Below are 19,913 nucleotides of genomic sequence, written 5' to 3'. Positions count from 1 at the left end.
GCATGAATCTTAAATCCTGCATCAGAAAATAAATCTAGCTCCGAGACGTAAAGAAAAGATACTCGAGCGAGAAGAATCGCTGCGTAGTAATAAAAGGAGCCCCCGATGCACAATGCAATTAAAAACAAAGATTTTAACGAGAAAGAGGAGGAAGAAGAATCCCTTGGAACAACATGAGACAGCATTATTGGAGAATCCAGGAATTTTAATTAATCCGACGTGAAATAATCAAGGATCAGCGTAACGAAGGTGTCCTGTTGATAAATGGACTCTCTACTCGTGGATGCAACGATTTATTTCTCCAAACGCGGATCCCATTGTTATCACTTAGCATACCTCAAGATTATGCAAGAAGGATCGAGAAATCGGGGTAACATAGTAAATCTTGCGTGTCCTCTCAGTTGGTACGGCGCCGAGATAAATTGTGGTTATTTATCAAGGGTGACAGGGCCCAGCGGATAAATCAGTTTTTCATGCAGTGTACAATGAGGTTTTTATCGTGAATTTCATCGCTATCGATTCCTCACGAAAAGCTACTCGTCCCATTTTATCAGCCGCGCTGCGCGGCCCACGTGTCGTCCTTCGCTGGCCAAGGAATTGAATCGTTGTATGCATCGAGACGTAAAATATCGTTGAATATTCAATGTTCACGAAAGAGAAGGGCGTTCGTGTAGTTTCTGCGCTCGTTCCACGTCTTTTCATGGTTACTCATGGATAGCAAAGGGTAGGCTGCGCGTCAAGTACTTTCAGATTTTATGTTTGGTGTTCGCAAAGTTTTTTCAAATAATTTAGTGGCACCAGATTAATTTACATAGATGTTGGAACAATTATCCACAAAAATAGGTGAGAAGTATATATAAGAGCTTTGTAATCCCCCTTAAAAATCCAAGGACCGATTCCACCCTTGCTAAATTAAAGAAGTAACCTTTGGCAAACCACTAGGGGCCGGATAACCTTTCCACCAATTCCGTGGCGTGTTCTTGGAGTAACAAATGACCGAAAGTTATCAAGTGAGAAAGGCAAATTGCCAGGCAAGAGAGTGGTGACCGATGGTATCATTTTGCTGAAAGCTAAACTCATTACGACTGATTTCGGGTAATTGAAAAAATACCGATTTTTTTAATATCTAAATATTCAAAATTATAGAAATTTAAATATTCGAATTTTTGAAATTTCAGAAATTTAAATATTTGAATTTTTGAAATTTCGAAAATTTAAATATTTGAATATTCTTAAAATTCGAAATTATAGCCTCAAACATAGCCACATAGATAAATTTATATCAACCTAGACTCTACACCAAAGTGAACGCCGTGAAATTCAATCAAAGATTCAAATTCAATTGAGTTTCGAGGGTCGACACAATATAAGGAGCAGTAGGATCGATCGATACTCTCTTCAGCACTGTCACGAATAAAAACGAGCGTTTTATCACATTACAAGTCTCTAGAGTTGTTTGATCAGACGAGAATAAGTAAAGTTAGCGAAACAGTCGATCCACTGCGCGAATAAACGTCCCCAGAGATTTCCTTGAATCACCCCTCAACTCTGTTACTCTTATTCGCTCATCTGATCTCACCCCCTCGCTGATCGATCCATAAAGATTTTACCTCATTCAGGTGGATCGATTCGTACCTCCATTTATGTGTCCATTTCATCTTTTTTAAAAGGGAAGGAAGAAAATAGCAAAAGGGAACGTTGATGTCGCGTGATCCTCAAAAAAATATTCCATTAGTGAGACCTTCTCGATCCATTGACAAACCTTTCGCGTATTAAAATGGGGGCGATTCAAAGAGAGGATCTAGAACACCCCCAGTAAGATTAACTCTCGGTTCCAGTAATTTGAATAAGAAGGGCGGGTTAAGATTGAAGGATTTCGTTGAAATGGAAGGAAAAGGGGAAAGAAAGTATATCTAAAATTATTCGTAGATTAGACCGTAGATTTGTTTGATCGCAGGATTTTAACTCGTGGGTCCTTGATGTTTTACGAGTTCCTGCTGATAAGGAAAATGTTCAGAGTCGGAGGTATGGCTGACTTGATTCCCTTGCGTTGACGGAGCGGATATGAACGCTTTTACTACTGGAGAATCATTGGGAAAGATTCTGGGAAGAGAAACATTAGGGTACTGAACTCTGAAACGTTCTTAGAGGTCATCAGCTATAATCTGTCTTTGATAAGATTCTTGAAACGACCAAAGTAACATCTTCTACTTAATTTATTTAAAAATTTGTTGGAATACTCGCTAATGTTATACTAATTTTTTATACTCTCTAAAAAGTATTGCTACCTTTTTTTATTCACCTGTAACTGCTCGATCAAATTCGATGAGTGTTGTTGGTATTACAAGTTCATGTTTCGTGGAATACTGTACCGAAAGGTAGAACAAATTTGTTGTTGGAGCACTAGTCCTGCAAACAACTTTCGAAAACACAGCCGACATTTCTGGATAACGGATATAGACTCTTCAGGACCGGAACCTGTACAATCCAGAACAATAGCTCGACCAAAACCACTCTAAACCACTCTCGTAGATATTTGCTTTTAACGTCTCTAACTACAGCTTTCGCAACTTCTGAACAATAACGAAATCACTTCGGTTCTATAAATCTGTTCGAATAATTAAATATCTACTTAATATTTCTAACTCAAGGAAGAAAATGAAAAGAAGCGAGCGCAGATTTGGAACTTGTCAAGTTTTCATCTCAACTGCAACACCGACAGAACATCTCAGGACTTTTAAACTAAAGCTCACGAAAGTCCAAGAGGACACAATGTAAGCACCCATACATTTCAAGAAACAAAAAGATTAGCCACCACTTCTTGTTCCACAGAAGAATTCGTAACACACACGCCCTGGAGACACTAAAGGACATCGATCCTTACAAACAGAGAAATCCCCAGAGCTCTTCTTTCACAACGCGTACGACATAAATCATCCCTGGTCTGCAGCCAGTACACTATATGGAGACGCTGTTACTTTTCTCACGATTAAGACGCGACTCAGAACGAACAGTTGGAACAGAAACATGAAAAGATAACTCAAAATTAATCTTTTCACCATGTACCTTCAGCATAAACCAGCAACATCGATCAGCTTTGAGTTTCGGCAGTGAATCTTCGCTGACTATGTTAAATAGTTAAACCAGCCAGCTACCATCCATGGAGTGTCGTTAATGGATTTTAATTAATGTCGTTCCTGGGCCAGCCACGCGTTGCCTGGACGCTTAATTACAGGATACCCTCGGGCCAGAGCCGCGCACTGGTTCTTCGTAAATAATAGACCAACCTTCCGACAGGAAAAACTTGCTCTTGCTGCCTCAAACCGCGACAAATTATTCAGCTCTCATCGTATATGTGGATTCTATAAATATTCGTCGAACTGTGTCGCTGGCTCGAAAGAAAGCACCTGATCGAGCTCCGTTGTCGTTTTAAACGCGATACTTCTAGAAGAAAATACAATATTCGACTGTCCCTGAAGAGTAAGGATCCTAGCATTAGTTTTTCTTCGACCGAGAGTCTCGCCAGCGGCAGTGAACTTGAAAAAGATATGATTCTTTGAATCTGTACCACTTGCAAAAGTAAAGACTCTGGTCTACAAATATTTATCACGAGAAATGATAATCCAGATTTGAATTGAGGGTCGAAGAATTAAAGAAACTCTTCGTTTCCCGAGGGGAGAACTTGTTGTTAATAATTTCCATGTTATCAAAATTAATCTAGTCCAGTCTGAAAGGGAAATTGTGTATATCTTCGGAAGGAATTCGTCAAGTCATCGTGCCTGGACGACTTATGTCATCGTTGGCCCTGAGGTGTCTGGCGCAGGTCGGGCGGACCTTGAAAAATTCACTGGGGGACGTTCGTGGCGGCGGGGGAAAATAATCTTCGGAATTTATCGATTGAACAATGGGGCGGGGTTGAGATTGGGTAGACGAGATTCTGATTTACATCCCTTGAAGGACGTACGTGTCAAATTGCAATCGCTCCACGGACGCGCGTGTCCCGAACTTACATCATCAAGGAACCGACGAAAAGCTTTGGAACTGGCGTTCTTCGTCCCCTATATTAAACAGGTTCCGCGAAATTACGGTCCACTTCTCGAGGAAGCGCGGGAGAATACTTATGGAGAATCTTGGAGGAAGTAGCTTGACCCTGGCGAAAATGGACTACGTGTTTAGAAAAAGATGAACGAAGCGAGTCAGTAATTATAAGATTGACTATTTATTCCCTTCAGTACCCCTCGAATATTTCCTCTTCAATTTTACCATCAAATCTAGCTTCCTATTACGATACCAGCCATAAACAGTATTTTCTGAAAACACGACGTTGGTCCAGCATCGTACTTAAGCAGCCTTCCATTCCAAAATGCAATTATCGCTCAGGAATCGACTCACAGGAAGCAATTCTCGATAAAGACGATGCTATGTACTTGCAGCGCGTCCGAAGATATAAGCCGATATCCCGAAAGGTTGAGCCCACCCTCGAGGGGCTGGACCCGAGGGCTCAAGGCGCAAGACGTATAATCTTCATTTGATGAAACAGGTAATAGCGAGTCCATTATTGATACTTTGAAGTGATATCTTGGTAGTAATCGCCAACATCGGCCCCGTGGAGGAGAAATGTCGGGATGATGACGTATCGAGTAATTTCTCATGCGATATAAAGATCCAGAAACGTAATTGAATGTCGCTCCATTGCGGGCACGCCACAAAGGCAATGGGAAGCATCGTGCACAGTATTGATAGGGCGCGGACGTTTCGATACGTGTGGAGGGCGGTTCGTCGAAACGAAAAAAGAAAATCGTTATCGCGGACATCGATCGCTGTCGTTAAGACTCTCTCCCTTCGCGCTGCTAACGTCCAATTGTAACGAGTAATAATGACCGTTTCAGGAGGTCGAATTAGAAGAACCCACAAGGGTGCGTGGGTATTTACTTATTAAATGAAGAAAAAGCCTGTATTATATGATTAATTAATTATGACGAATACAAGCCAAGGGTAATATATTAATAAAAAATGAAATTGAAACGCAGAAGATTTATTATACAAGTTTTTCATCAATAGCGTTCTCTTTGTGTCTTATCAGTGAACAGTAAAATAAGAGAAACTAGGAGAGCAATATTGTAAGGCCAGTAGTAACGAGTTTACAAAGAGGAAATATTGTAATAATGAAATTCCTATCTCAGAAAATTCTCAGAAACAATTCAGTATTAATCCAAATAATGACTAAGTGTAGAGAGAAAGCAGTGCACCAATAAGAAAGAAGCTGTAAGGTCGATTCGTTCCCAGAAATTCGAAACTCTACCACTCGCTCGTTACATTTCTCGCGTCGACCCGAATGCGGGGGCATTGGTTCGCGTAAATGTAAAACTCCCAAGAAAGGCAGAAACTAGCAGCAGTTTGTGCACGTACCTAGCCGGAACGCTTTTCGCCCCATTAAAAGTGGAAATATAGTCGGTGGAGATCTCTGAGCGCCGTTACCGAACCGACGCAAAGATAACTGTTTTACGGTTGTTGAGATCTTTCCTTGAGCTCCTTTCTGCAAACTCTTGCGCGAGTCCCTGGCTTGTACCTACGTACACGTATCCTCGGTCGTTCCAGGGGAGAGGATCGCGACACGCTTCGGGATATCGCAGAAGGCGACAGGGACGTTCGACGTTCGATACGTTGACAGTCGTCGAGTGATAGTTGAGCGAAAGTTGAAAGGGTAGCTCCATGATCCTGCTAATTGAGTCCTCCTGCCTTGAAGATACAGTCTACTTTCAGAAATAAATTCTAGGGAAAAACTACGTATTATTTGCTTGCGCGAATAACGAGCTAGTTTATCTTCCTCGATTTAAATGGGAGGATCAGGAGAAACAGAGGGGATTAAAACACTGCAGCCAGAGAGCTCTAACATTTCGCTGAAAGATTCTGTAGAGAGAAAGAACGGACGCCTCATTAACTTATTAAACGCAGTTTCCACGAAACGTTCTCATAGAGTGGAAGGGGACTCGTGAAAGAATATGTTCAGAATCTAAGTGGAACAGTAATTTCAAAATGTAGAGATCGAGTCGTCGAATGAAATATGGCGCCAAGATCTCGGTCCAAATAGTTGAAACGTTAAAAAGTATATCCGATCGCAGGGTCCAAAACAGTTTCATGCGCGGCCTGCAGCGAATCCTTCTGAACATTATGCAATCGAAATCCAACGAACATTTCACGAGGGAGGACAGGATATTGGAATACCCCTGGCAGCAGAGTGGTCTGATAATTCATTTCTAGTCGCTGTTCGATTCTTCACGATGCACCGAAGGGAAACATCGACCCCGCTGCCTTCATGGTCGGTAATAGCCCAGAAAATTGAGGAATCTTGAAAATCGAAGAATCTGGATCGGCAAATAGCAGACATTGTAGAATAGATACCTGGGACTTTGAATAGAATCGAAGGAAGAGATTGGAGGAATTTTATTAATTCAATATCTACCTTTTTAAAGGAAATTTTATTCATTGGTCATAGGATATTTTAAATAATTGTGTTAGGTCTAAAATCTGAAGAGTTAAAAAGAAGCTAATTAATAGAAGTACATGAGGAGTGGTATTCTGAGGTTTCTAATGCACAAATATAAACTAAGAAAGTGGGTGGAGCTGATCCCACCTTCTTCACGAACTTCTATTCTCGTTTCATTCCATTGTTCGACATGTCTTCAAGGTTTCATTCAAGCTGGTTAATCTAATGTGGATCCTAAGGTAGACATTTGATCACCCCTTTCAAGCCTCGAAATATGTAATACCTATTGGACAGCTTAGAAGCTTCTCTCCCTTCTACCTCCTCTCAGAATTTTCACTATCATGCTGTACATACTACCTCCCTTTCCCCCCTGTGAAATATTGTGACATGAAAGTGAGTATCGTGCAAGATGCGATCGAGGTTTGAAAATTGAGTTTTGAACTTGAAATAAGATGAATCAGTGTTCTGGGATTTGCACTTGAACAACTTTTCCTCGAGAAACAGAGCGGTTGCATCTATCAAGGCGCCTGAAGTAAGATATGACTTCTAGAATTTTTTTTTAAATGAGACGTAGATAAAAATAAATCCAAATTTATTAAACTATTCCAATTGTGTACCAAAATATGTTAATAATTAACAAACACATCACTGTCAATGAAAAATGGCAAAACTACTTATAAAAAATTCTATTGAATTCTAAAAATTCTCATTTTGTACATATATCTTTTTTCGGGTAAATATAACCCTAGGGTGGATAAAACCCCTGGAACCAGCAGAAGGGTTGAACGCTTTCTTCGAACAAGAACGACAGTAATGCTGATCCCATCGCACGACCTCAAACAAGAAACGAGGGTACGACTACAACCTCGTCCGAGGATCAGGTGTTCCGTCGGGTTTCATCGGGCGGCCCATAAATCAGCGTGGAAGAAAATTCCATGACAGAATCATTCCTCCTCGACGCGATGAATGAAAAGGATGTCATTCGACAGGGCAGTGTCGCCAGAAAAACGGGCTCAAGGTTATCATCGTCCGACGTTATATACCTAACGTTAGACCCAGCCTTCGCGCCATTCCATATCGATCGTAGACCAAATCGACACGCGATAGCGAACAAAATCGAACCGTGAGGTCCTGTCACGACAGTAACCTCGCGACAAATCACGTTCGGCGGCCTTCTTTTTAACCTTCTTCTTGGCGAGACCCCCCTTCGTAGCTTCTGCCCTCGACGATCACCCAGACGCAGTCGAGTCGATCGAGATATGACGGATCGACCGTCTCACGACCAGACACCGTCAATCGCCGTAAGCAGTTCTTCCCCTAAATTCAACCCCTTTATGATCGACTCCCCCTGAAGCCTTCCTTCCTTGTCTTTTCACAGGGGGACCCCACGGAAGAGGGTAAAGACAGTGGTTCGTTATTTTGCGAGAATTGGTAGCGACGATGGTGTTCGGTGCTTCTTGGAAACTCTTGAGTGTGATTACTGAGTGTGGTGAACACCTGGTCCCTTGTAAAATGTTTCTCTCGTTTGGGTAGATGAACCGAAGCGCTTTGGGGGTGTAAAAAGAGCATATTGTTCATATGGCTTTTTAGGGTGTTTTTAAGACCTTGTGGAAAACATGGAAATAGTTTCTAACATGAATGCAGGTCAGAAGTCAATCAGGTAGCCTCACCCTTCAGAGGTTGACTTGTCCCCTGACCCAGTCACGCGTTTTTTCATGGAACAGTACTCAAGACACAGTATTTGTCTGCCACGTGCGAAACACATGTTTCAACAAGGAAGCACCTTCTCATTGAATAGCCCTCAAAGTGAAGAAAAAGAATATAATCGTTCTTATTTTTATTTTCGACAACAGACTACCTATAATTCCTTTAAGCCGTACCCTAATACCCTTGCAATTACTTTATCCCTTTATGACCGCGACCCTTAGGGACGATCTCGTTAATGCTAATGAAGAGGGGGAAGTAGTCGTAAACCAAGGGACCGCTAATAGGTGCAGGTAAACTGGGATATCTGCTCTTGGAGTGCTAGTCCTTTCATTGTCAGTGTCAAAGTATAACATTACTGTGTATGAATAACGAAATACTTCTTCAATAATCTTCTTCGAATTTCCCCTCTTATAATTTTCCATCCATACAAGTTCCATTGGTTAAAAGTCTTAAACTAAAAGTTTCGAGCTAAGTTTCTGTGCGCCACGTGCGGAGATTAAAACAGCATTTGTGTCAGAAGGGAACTCAGACTTCAGAGTGTGGTGGATTGCCAGGGTACGAACGCTAATTCCTTCGTTAAGGGCTCGTTCTTCATCCCCCACGTCTCTAATCACGATTCCTCGATTGCACCGCGTCACACGTGTTTCCTTCTGCGTCTCACGACCACGATAAGCTTCAACATCACAGTTGTTTGATAACGGGATCGAAGCCCTTATTAACCAGCATCACGAGGCGAGATGATATATCGAATAACGCCGTGGGAAATGTAATCCCCGAATCGGGATGAGTGTTGCGAGAGGGATGTAACGATTTTCGATATTTCACGGCGATTAAGTGACTCGTAATCGAATAGTAGCCCCCTGTAACTTGTTACTTTGCCACAGCCCGGAGGAACGAGGGAGAGACCGGGGAGAAAACTGGAAGCAATGAAGAGGGAGAGAAGGGGAGAGGCGTTGAAGGTAAAAATCAGTGTCCCTAGAAAATTGTGTAACAGGGGATTATTTTTTTTCCATCGAGAAACTGGTGGTTAATTTCAGATTTATTGGGGGCCGATTTGGAGTCACTGAATTGGTTGAATAAAAGTGGTTTGATAAGTTGTGGAGTGTGGAGGGGAAGGAATCGAGATTTAGGAGTGCATACGGTTTACAAAAGGGTGGGAAGTATTTAATTAACTGAAAATTCAAAAATTCAAAAATTCAAAAATTCAAAAATTCGAAAATTCGAAAATTCGAAAATTCAAAAATTTGAATATTCAAAAATTTGAATATTTGAATATTTGAATATTTGAATATTTGAGAATTTGTAAACATCTTATCTTTCACAAAATTTCACTATTCTACGTTATCACCAATCTCACATCACCAAATCTCTGTCACATCCCCCTGAACCCTTTTTGTACTGAAAACCTTCCATTTTTATAAGAATTGATCAAACAGAGTATTGCATAAAAGGTGTTCACGCGTAAAGGCAAGCCGTCATTTGCTTGATAAAAACGAGGACATAGCTCATTCGCTTCTTCGATAAGCAATCTCAGCAACGATACAAGTCGAAAAGGGGTCGACAGGAAGGATGGGGGGAGTAAGCAAGAAGAAGAGCATTTTATTTTTCCGCGTCAACGATTCCTTACGTAATGAAAAGCACGACCGACAAATTAATAAAATTGCCGTAACTCCGTTACAGCGGAGGACGGTGAAGGAAACGCTGAAAGAAGCGGACGAACGGCGTCGAGCGACAAAACTGACGTCGCTGAAAAGAAGCGAAGAGTATCGTTTGGCTTGCATCCAGCTCCAGGTCGTTGCTATAACTTTTATCAAATTTCTTCGTCGTGCTTCCTGAACGAAGTTTCGGTGGCGCGATAAATTTACGCCCTCCTGTATCTACATGTTAGGTAATGTTTCTTTATCGATGGAGCAGAAAAGAAATCAGGGGAGGATCAGAGAAAAAAAGTGGCGAAACAGGGGGATTCTGCGGTGCAAGATGATACGCGAGGCGAAAACCGGAAGTTGACGTTCGAAGACTCAACTACTGTCGTCATCGTTGATCCAGGAAAAAGAGGTTGTCGAGCGAAACGCGAAAACTTGGAGCGATCCATCGCGGATTTTGCTCCTAAAAAAAATGAAAGACTTCTAGTAAACTACTAGAAAGCTTGTTTAAAGCTACCTCATCGTAGGCACCAACGTCGATGGAATGAAGGTGCAGGGAAGGGGAGCGTGCGACCGAGAAAATAACGCGGGGTGTGCAAATTTGAACCTGAGGCAACTCGTTCGCAACTTCTGTATTCACTTCGTTGCGTACATTGCTTGCGCGTTGATCGTGCTTGCAACTATCTTGACTGGATATTTCTTGAATACGTACCAGTGAGAAAATGAGACCCAAAGTGGAATAGCTTCCAGGGAAACTTCAATGAAATTTGTTTTCGAAGAATTTGACTCGCGATTGAACTGTCAATTAAACAGGAAGCGGTGATGACATTTTCAATTAATTTGAAGTGTAATTTTATGAAAGAGAGCAATTGAGATCTGCGGTAGAATAATGATGGAAATAGAATGTTAATGAAGAGGTGGAAAGGGCTTTTTAAATAGTCAGATAATGGACTGAGAACGAATTTATTATTTCTTGTTTTAGTTAGAATGAGTTACAAGTAGAGATTTAGTAGAAACGATTTTAGTTTCCTAGTAACGTCTGTATGTAATTGTACTTTAAGTAATTCTTTTGTAGTACAGTAAATCGATCGTGCAGGACTTTCACAGTTGATTATTAATTTTTTTTAATGCATTTCTAAAAAGGTTTCTGTTTATTCTTCCATAAGTTCTGATGATTGATTGATATTTTAATGCATCAGAGTGCTGCCAGTGAATATTACGTTGACAGTGCTGCTACAAACACGATCTGAATACGTATAAAATCTAAACTGACATTTTTTGATCTTTTGTTCTCCGATTTGATCGAAATCGTTTTTTGTTTCTATACAAAAATATTGTACATAAAAGAATAGGCTATATGATTTAAACATTTTTCAAATGTAAGTAACATGGAAAAAAGTTATCTTTGAAGGTCATTTTTTAAGAGCCATCGAGTAAGAAATGAAAAGACGCACTTCACCGGGGAAAAGCATCGATGAAAAGAATGACGTCGAAGAGAAATTTATTCCACACCATGCTCTTACCATATAAAGTCATTTAAGCCATTCCTTGACATTTTGCTGGGTCCTTAGAGCCAATGAAAAAATTAAGACTCTTTGTTTCTCTACTTATACTTCGAACAAAAAATAAAATTCTTTCTGAAAAAAATGAATTCTTCCATGTTCTCGTAGAACTCTCACAATGAAATTAAGAAAGACATTTATTGATAACAGCTTCCCAAAATTTTCGAAATGTCATCTTGCTCACGAAGTCTAAAGAGGGAAATAATTGGTAACTGAGTTTTCCTGTCACGAACGCTAGCTTCAACAAGTGTATTGCACTTTAAGAGGCGCTCTTTATTCAGCCCCTCAAACGGGGTTAACTCTTCGCAACTGTTCACTGAATGGTGAAGAACACTTGACGCTTTCTGGAGCAGTCTGTTAGAAAATCTTTAATAATTTAGAAGTTGAACAGCTAACAGTCCAAAATCCATTTCCATAATTCTTACAGCTTATACTCCTTCTCGTCCAAATTCAAGAATTAAAAAGTTAGAGATCTTAATTATTAAAGGCTTCAATCTAAGTAAAATAGGTATTACGAGGATCAGAAATTTGATTGAAGATAAAAGACCTATAATTTGGATGGATGAAAATAGAAAGTTCTTCGAAACCTACAGAAATGAAGGAAGCGTGGAGACAAGGGGGAACATAAATGTCATCGCAGCAGTCGATAACCATCGTCGCCTGGCGTGACATATCCGTCTAGCCATGAAAACTGTTCGACATCAAATTACACAAAAAGCACACGCTCTCAAGCAATCTCATTTTCTGAAACCACTGATCTGTATCTCGATTCTAAACTACAATTTTTGATTCTTCAAGACCATAGTTATTGATTGGAATAGCGAATCGAAACTGGTCAACGACTGACGTATCGATTCCATAGTGTCCCAGTTTCGTTAAGCTAGCCGTGCAAAAGATACAAGCTTTGTATTCCTTGTGGTATCACAAAATAGAGAATATTCCAGTATTTAGTTTAAAGATGAAGATAATCTCCTTAGCTCCATAATTAACTTTCTGTAAACCCTTAGCTAACTGATGAGTAATACTTCTAAATTGTATAACGACTAGAATAATTACCAGTCAAACACTTTGGTGAGTCATAACTGACTCATAAAATGAGAAATAGTCATCCTGTGCCTCATACAGTCAGTGAAATATGGCGTGTGATTGAAGACTACTCGAGTACACTTCTGAGACTTCTAGCTACTACCAGATCGAACTTTAGTACTTCTATGACCCTGAGTTTGCTAGAGTCTGCTAAAAAATAAGGTTCAACAATCAGACATCCTAAGTATTTTTAAAAAATGCTTCAAATTAAAGAAAAGATCAGGAGAATAGTAGAATAAAACGTTAACTCTAATTTTCTTTTACTAATATTAAGAAAATTATTTTTAAAGCTATCCACACCCTTTACCAAAACTTTGCATATTCTACACGACCACCAACTATCTATACAATTCTCAAGCGATACCAAATGAAGGAAACTGCAGTATAAAATGACACAACGTTGCTACAGTTGTCCTCTGTCAAAAGGTTTAAAGAGAAAAGCAGAGATCGATGCACCTGGCCGAAGAAATCGAACGAATCGACGCAAGAACTCTTCTTGGATTCTCTGGACTGACCTTGGCACGGTTGCTGCGGTCTACGTGGTAGCGGTGTTCCCTTTCAACACTCGTGAATGCACACTCCTAACAGGCAACAGCGAAATTCTGTTTAATCGGGGCGACATCGATTGACTGACGCGGCCAGACGAGTAAATTACTCTTTACGCGCTGCCAGACGCGTTTATTGAACTCTCCCTTGGTCAAATTCGTCGGGGATCCTAATGACAACTCGCTGAATGAGTCCTTTCTTCATGGCTCGAACAACTCGTGCTTCGACTCGAAGAAATGGTGGTCGTGAATTTCCCACGAGAGAAATTTAGCGTCGCGTCGATGATCCTCTTCTTTGATTAATTCTACGCCCACTTCGAGTTCTATTTTTATATTTGAAGCTGTGAGATGTCCAGTTGTTTTGGTTGAATTTTTAGACCTCTTGGATAGTGATCCAGAAACTTATGAATCATTTGATTTTGGGGAATGTATAATTATAGTATTAAAATATTCATAAGGAATGCAAACTTTTGCTTAAAGTAGGTGCTATGAAAATGGAAATAGTTTCTAGTGCTAGCGGTATGTACTGTTCCGAATGAAACAGAAGTTACTGTTTCGTGTAGGAAGTTTTTAACAAGTTGTGACAGTTACAGAGAGAATAGCAAAAGCTTTCAAAGCTTCCGGAGACCTCAACACTTCCATGATATTCGAGTCTATTTTAATTTTACGATCGTTTCAAAACAATTCAGAACTGCATAGTCTTGAAAATGTTCAGATAACTGTATCAAAGACCTAGTATTGGCGATAGAAACGATTATATCTTCAGTTTTTATAAACCACACTAGTTTAAGTTGGTACATAACTCTCTCTGATTTGTTTTCTCTGCTCAGACGTGGAATTCAGTAGAGTAGAATAAGAATGGCGCGACGCGTAAGAAAAATAAAGCTGCGTTCCTGTAAAATCGTGAGCATTATAATGGTGTATTTCAAGCTCTGAAAGTGAAATATTACAAATAACTTACTCTTGACTTTCAGTTAACCTTATAATTATTAACACCACTATAAAAGAAGCATATTAAGTGAGAATTAAAGAGTTAAGAAGAATCTTTTGGGTCTCCAGAATTAAGACTACAAGATACTGCCAATAAAATCTGAGATACATTTTCACCAAATATCTCTTCTATCGCTTCAAACAGAGTTTCATCGAAATCACAAAATCCCCAAAACGTTCTCAAATAAATCTCCCAAAAACTACTGACACACCCTCAATCTTACATCAATCTCTGTTTTCCCGAGAAACACGAGTCAAATGGAAATCCTGTTCCTCCGATTCAGGCGAGCACATCCAGCCTGACCATTCGGAATTTTACGTCCACTAGCTGAGATAAATTTCTGGGGTAGGTTGGAGACGTTACAAGCCCCTGTCCACCTTGGGTTCGTCCTCAGTCCAGAGAGATTGAGTGCAGACCACGTTACACCTATACTTCAACTCATTCGTTTCTCCAATTCGACCCTTAACCCTACTCCTTCGATGAATCGAGGGCGGGGAAGGAGATAAGTAGCCGAGGAATCGATCCACATCGACGATCTCTAACCAGAGGAGCCCAGGAACGTCGGCGCGATAGGAACGTGACTGGATCGCATATCGAGGGAGCGCATTGATTCCCGCGATTCGCGCGTTGATTGATATTTGGCTAGCCCATTTGCGAATCGTTTGTGTGAATTAGCTGAATCGATACGACTGCTTGCTCACCTGTTTGCCAGTGATAATTGTCGGAATTAGGGGATGAGATGTTTGGAATTGGGATTCTGATTTTTCAGGGAGAAATGTGGAGAAAGTAGAGACACAGAGAGACCATCGCAGACACAAACTGCTCTGGAAGTTGCAGAGACAAAACAAACAAATCCCTCCACAGATAGTTAGAATACAATGCTACAGAAAATCAGGAAAAACAGATGATCAAAGAACGCAAGGTCCAGCGGTGAAGTGATAGGTTCCAAAACCCGCGCTGATATAGAAAGATTAAACTGTAGTGAACCCAACCTGCAAACTTTCACAGAGTTACAATGGAACGAAAAGCCACTCAAAGCTACAGCGTACTGACCGAACTCAAACAGCCCAAAGTTGCAGGATCAAAGACTGTCATGTTTCTATGGTAGCACGCAGCGCCTGGAAAAGCGCACAGTAGTGAACTGCAAACAGAGATTAATTCTACGTTCACCCAAGGATCTTCGTCCCTCCTTAATCGAGTTAGAAAGATCTACAAATCGGAAGCTGTAAATCCCATCGACTCTACAGAAGTCAACATTCCAGTTTGATACATTATCATGGTGAAATCGAAAACGACAGAATCCGCGGCAAAAAAGATTGAAAATTTTTCCAAGCGGATCTGGCGCGACTGCGGGTCTCAGCAGACGTCGTCCCTTATCGGGAGTAAGGTGCCCGAGTGTCTGGCCAAGTAGTTTGTTCTGTATCCGAGCCAACTGGAGTCCCCGTGCACACACATGGACACACACTTGCACGCTGTCGCCTCTTTGCCACCCGCGTTCTTCTGTCTCCTCGCGTCAGGAAGCTCTTACGACGAGCGGATACGCGTCGTGGTTCGTTCACGGGACACGCGAGCTTTTCCACCCCTGGAGCAAACAAGCTCGCGAGTGTTTGGTAACGAGGCGACTGTCCACAAACCTCGGCGCAATTTCACCTGTTAGTGGTGGCTTTCAGAGCGGGCCCTTTGCGAGAATTATAATTTGACAGTGATGAAAAGTGATAAATTCGAGGTAAAAAGAAAATTCTTTAAAAAAAGGAAATAGATCAAGAAGAATTTTTTTTTATTTATTTGAAAAAGAGTAATAATCCCGATGCATTTAGATGGAATAATTGTCCCCTTGCATTTGGGGAAATTTGCAGTAGCCATTTGCAGCTTTTCAGAAATGTGTTACGCATGGATTACTTAAATTGATATGGAGATTATTAAGGTCAGCAATATATTTTTTAAAAAAATTGTCTCTTATGGCAGATGAGTATGTGTCCTCTGTAGGATCTTTCAGCTACAAAGTTCGCTTAATGGATAGTACACGGATATGTTGCAAAAAAAAGTTGTGAAATGGTAGGTCGATTTTTGGAAGACTTCCACGTAAATACATATACTTAATGGAGCGAAAACTCGTTTTAAAGAGTGGCTCCATTTGCCTGAACAGCCTCGAAGGAGCGATAAATATGGAATCTTGCGATGCGAATAATTGCTTTTTAAAATTTAATTTGCGGCACGCAGAAAGAGAAGCCTGAAAGTTCGATGTTTGCCGAGTTAAATTCGGAAAGTTCGTGAGCCTTGGAAAAGTTTTCCCCCTGGTGGAAAAGCGTTCATTTAAAAATCCGCGTATTTTTTCAATTGCTCGACTAACGTAGCACGTTAGCAGTGTTACTCTAGCGACCAGCGTGAAAATCTTTATCAAGAGCAAGATCTCGCCTTTGTATTTGCAAAATACTGGATGCATAGGTGTTCTGCCTATAGTATCGTAAAGGTCGCACTTAAAATAAAGGTAACGCCATAAAACGTGGACACAAGAAGCGACAGCGATAATCCCGCATTGGCATCGTTGCGGTGCATCGACCAACGCGATTTGCACGCGTGGTATTCCCACATTTTTCTATTTTATCGAGCCGCTGCGTCGCGCCCGCGACAACGAACCGCTACCACTCTGTAATTTATTCCTTCCACGACGGGAGAAGAGACTGACGACTGTCCATCGTTCATCAAGTGACCTCATCACACGCGACGTAGAATGAAAAAGGATATTTGTCTATAGCAGGACTTGTATTAATTATTTCGGGGATAGGTACTGGCTCAGGTTTAGTTCAAATATTTTTGCAGTGGATGAGATGAATATTAAACTTGAGATGTGAAATTTATAGATAAATTAAGTGGAAGAAATACTGATTAGAATTTTAGAGCGAAATTAATTAGCTAAAACTGATCTGAAATATGAAATACTCTGTGTTTTCTGTCGAGGGGTAAGTATATTCTCATGTCGACTAAATTATGGTTATCAGATGGAATGTTTAATGTAGTCAGCTGAACCACGCAACTGCTTCGGTTTAATCTAAAATGTAAAGCAGCAATTGAGTTGGTAAAGAAAACAGTGAATGATTTTAGAGGATAACAAGACAGGTAATTTTTAATCAAAAATGTATAGCTCATGGTTTTCTTACAAATGAACCTTTTCCTAAAATAATATAACTACATTTTTCTAATATAAGTTATCTTTCTTCATAACTTAATAAACATCCACACTCAAAGCCAGCCAAGCACAGCTGAATCATCCTCTTCCTGCGAACCCTCAATAAACTAGACTACTAGACGATCACGTTACCAGAGAATATCATAGCCAAGATAAAAAAAGAAACTCGCAGTCGTCACAGACGGGGCTCCAAAGCGAAGCAAATTGATCCGAAGCTCCATTCAGTCGAAGTCAACTGTGCCAGCAATTGATCCACCGTCGTCGAAACATCGAACGCAATTCATTTTCGCGAGATCCCCCACTAACAATCTTCCCCACACGTTTCATCACTGAGAAGAAGTGTAGATCGTGAGGAATTTAAATGCAAAGCAGAGGATTCGAGTCCAACCGCGCTCCCTCGTCGACGTTCTTGTGGTTGATAAGCGCGAGGGACATAAGGGGGGAATGGGAATTGAAAGAAGGAGAGGAGCGTCTTTACATCGGCGCTTATTCGCGAAAGGTTGTAGACCTTGCCCGTGTATTATTAACGCGATGTACATCGATTTTGTCTGCCACGGCTCCGTAAACTCATTTCCATTCCCGCGAGCGCGGAAACACAAACGGGCACTCGTCGAAACGAATCGATCCAGCGTCCGCGGACGTTTTTCCCGACACCTTCTTCAATACCGCGAGATCGATCTCGCGGGAAACCACAAAGGGAAAAAGGTCGTCGTGGAAACCGTTCAACTGGCCTCGAGGCGGATTTCTTGATGGAGTTCGAGTTCCTTTCGCTGATGAAAGGAAATACGTTTGGATAAGAGAGACCTGTGCTGCGAGCTGGTTATTAGGTTTGTCATAATTTGGAGACACTTGAAGCAGATTAGCTTGGCTACGCTCTGGATTATGCCTTGAGTAAAATAGAAGTGAACGAAGTTGGATTTGAAAAGGTGGTTCTTGGGAACTTATTAGCATAGGGTGTGAGGCTATAACGAAGATACTGTGTTGATGAATTAGTGTTGTTCTTAATTCTTGAGATAATTCTGTGATAGTGTTTCCTACTTGCAGTCAGTTAATCTTGGTTTATTTAGTTGGAACTGTAATTAGGAATTGTTTCTGTAAAAGATATGCAACGTGGGAAACATAGAGAAGAGAAAGGTACTACTATTGTTTGTAGAAATATGATACAGTCACAGTAGCGGTAGGCGTCAGGAATGACAGTGATAGCAAAACTAGTAGTGGTGTTGTAAAGTGTAACAGAGAGAGGAAGAAAGTAGGTGTGAAAGTATTAAAAACGAGAGGGAAGAGGGCAGAATTGCGTGTATTGTTTGCAAAAACAATATAGTGATAACAAGAACCCGCACCCGGAGCAACTGCAATTCTACAAACAACGACAGTTGAAAAAAAAGTGCATGTAAAGAAAATAAAAAGCAAAGAATTGAAATTATTTAAAAAAGAAGAAAAGATGGAAAACCAGGGGTATTTAAATAAAAGAAAAAGAAACTTTAACTACAAAAAAAAATAAAGAATTAAAAAGATTAAAAGAGGTACACCCAGGAACAAAAGGAAACACAGTATACGTTTGGAACATCTTATTTATTACTCTTCGTGGTAGCCTCTAGAGAGAAAAAGGATTTAAACGCGAAAGTTCTTAGCAAAACTACAAGTTCACGTAACGACATCCGAGTTACAAAATAGACCATCAATTTACAACCCTGTTACAATAAATCTACCGCCACAAAGGTGTATATAGTATAGCTCCAGACTCACAATACCAACTTGATTATCAATACTTTGGAAGAACAAACTTCCCGCCGCAAACTTCTAGCATCAAAAAATTACACGAATGCAAGGAAACGCATCAATTATGTAAAAAAAAATAGCCACGCAAGTCGATCTTCCCTTCCACCAGTGTAAAAACAACACTGGCGTTCGCCACGTCTACTTCGTTCCAGAAGCACATCCAAAAATAAAAAAAGAACAGTGGGAAGAGAAATCATCGCGTTGAATTCTTTCGAGTAACATACATCGAGACACTCCAAACAAACCACACAAATTCGAACAGCGGAGCTTCTTTCTTCAAATAATCAGGGGCGAAATAAAAAAAGAAACTCACGCTACAAACCGAGGAACCATCCAATTCCTCTCGAGAATTCTACAGCTCTAATAAAAAATAAAGACACTTGAACGCTCGATTCCATACAACATAAGAATCTTTCTTCATCAGACAAGCATGAACACAGAAAAGGGATCAAGAATGATCATTCTCACCCCGAGACTCCATAGCATCGCTCAGATCTCCCCAGTTCCCATGCCCGCGGCTCTCCTCCAGAAGATTGTCCACCTTCCTTGAATCTTCCTTCTTTGTGCTTCTTTTTCACGATGACATAACGAGTTCACGATGACTCACAGTACTTAATTACGACGATTATCACGACGAGGCTTCGGCAAGTTCAGAGATTCTCCGCGCGGATTTTGGCCGACACGAGGAAAGAAGCGAGGCGAAGAAGTAGCGAGCAAGTAGCGGTGATCAACGACGCCTCCGTCGGATTTCTCGAAATCGCGCGCGCGAGAGCGAGCGATAACGGGCGAGGGTCGTCGCCGTTTGGCTGGGAAGAGCGACCACCCCGCTGTATATCTTCCCTTTGATGCCACGTGCTGGATCCAACGAGCGCCGGGGAAAGAAAGACGAGGACGAACGGAGGGAAAACGAGGGAGAGAGAGAGAGG

At 40.9% G+C, this 19,913-nt stretch overlaps 1 protein-coding gene across 2 annotated transcripts in view; it reads right to left on the bottom strand.

The window, feature by feature from the left end:
* The window catches only part of LOC143178387 (uncharacterized), a 34,772-nt gene extending 15,142 nt beyond the window's left edge, over window positions 1-19,630 (bottom strand). The window contains exon 1 of one of the 2 annotated variants that reach the window (XM_076377013.1): window positions 19,456-19,630. The gene's annotated coding sequence lies outside the window, so the exon portion shown is untranslated. The remainder of the gene's footprint in view (window positions 1-19,455) is intronic. The other variant, XM_076377014.1, reaches the window with a different exon arrangement.
* Between the last annotated feature and the right edge of the window lie 283 nt (window positions 19,631-19,913).

The sequence above is a fragment of the Calliopsis andreniformis genome, chromosome 4 (genome assembly GCF_051401765.1).
Source record: "Calliopsis andreniformis isolate RMS-2024a chromosome 4, iyCalAndr_principal, whole genome shotgun sequence".
NCBI lineage: Eukaryota > Metazoa > Arthropoda > Insecta > Hymenoptera > Andrenidae > Calliopsis > Calliopsis andreniformis.
Note: the sequence above shows the minus strand (reverse complement) of the source record. Positions and strands in the feature narration are given on the sequence as shown.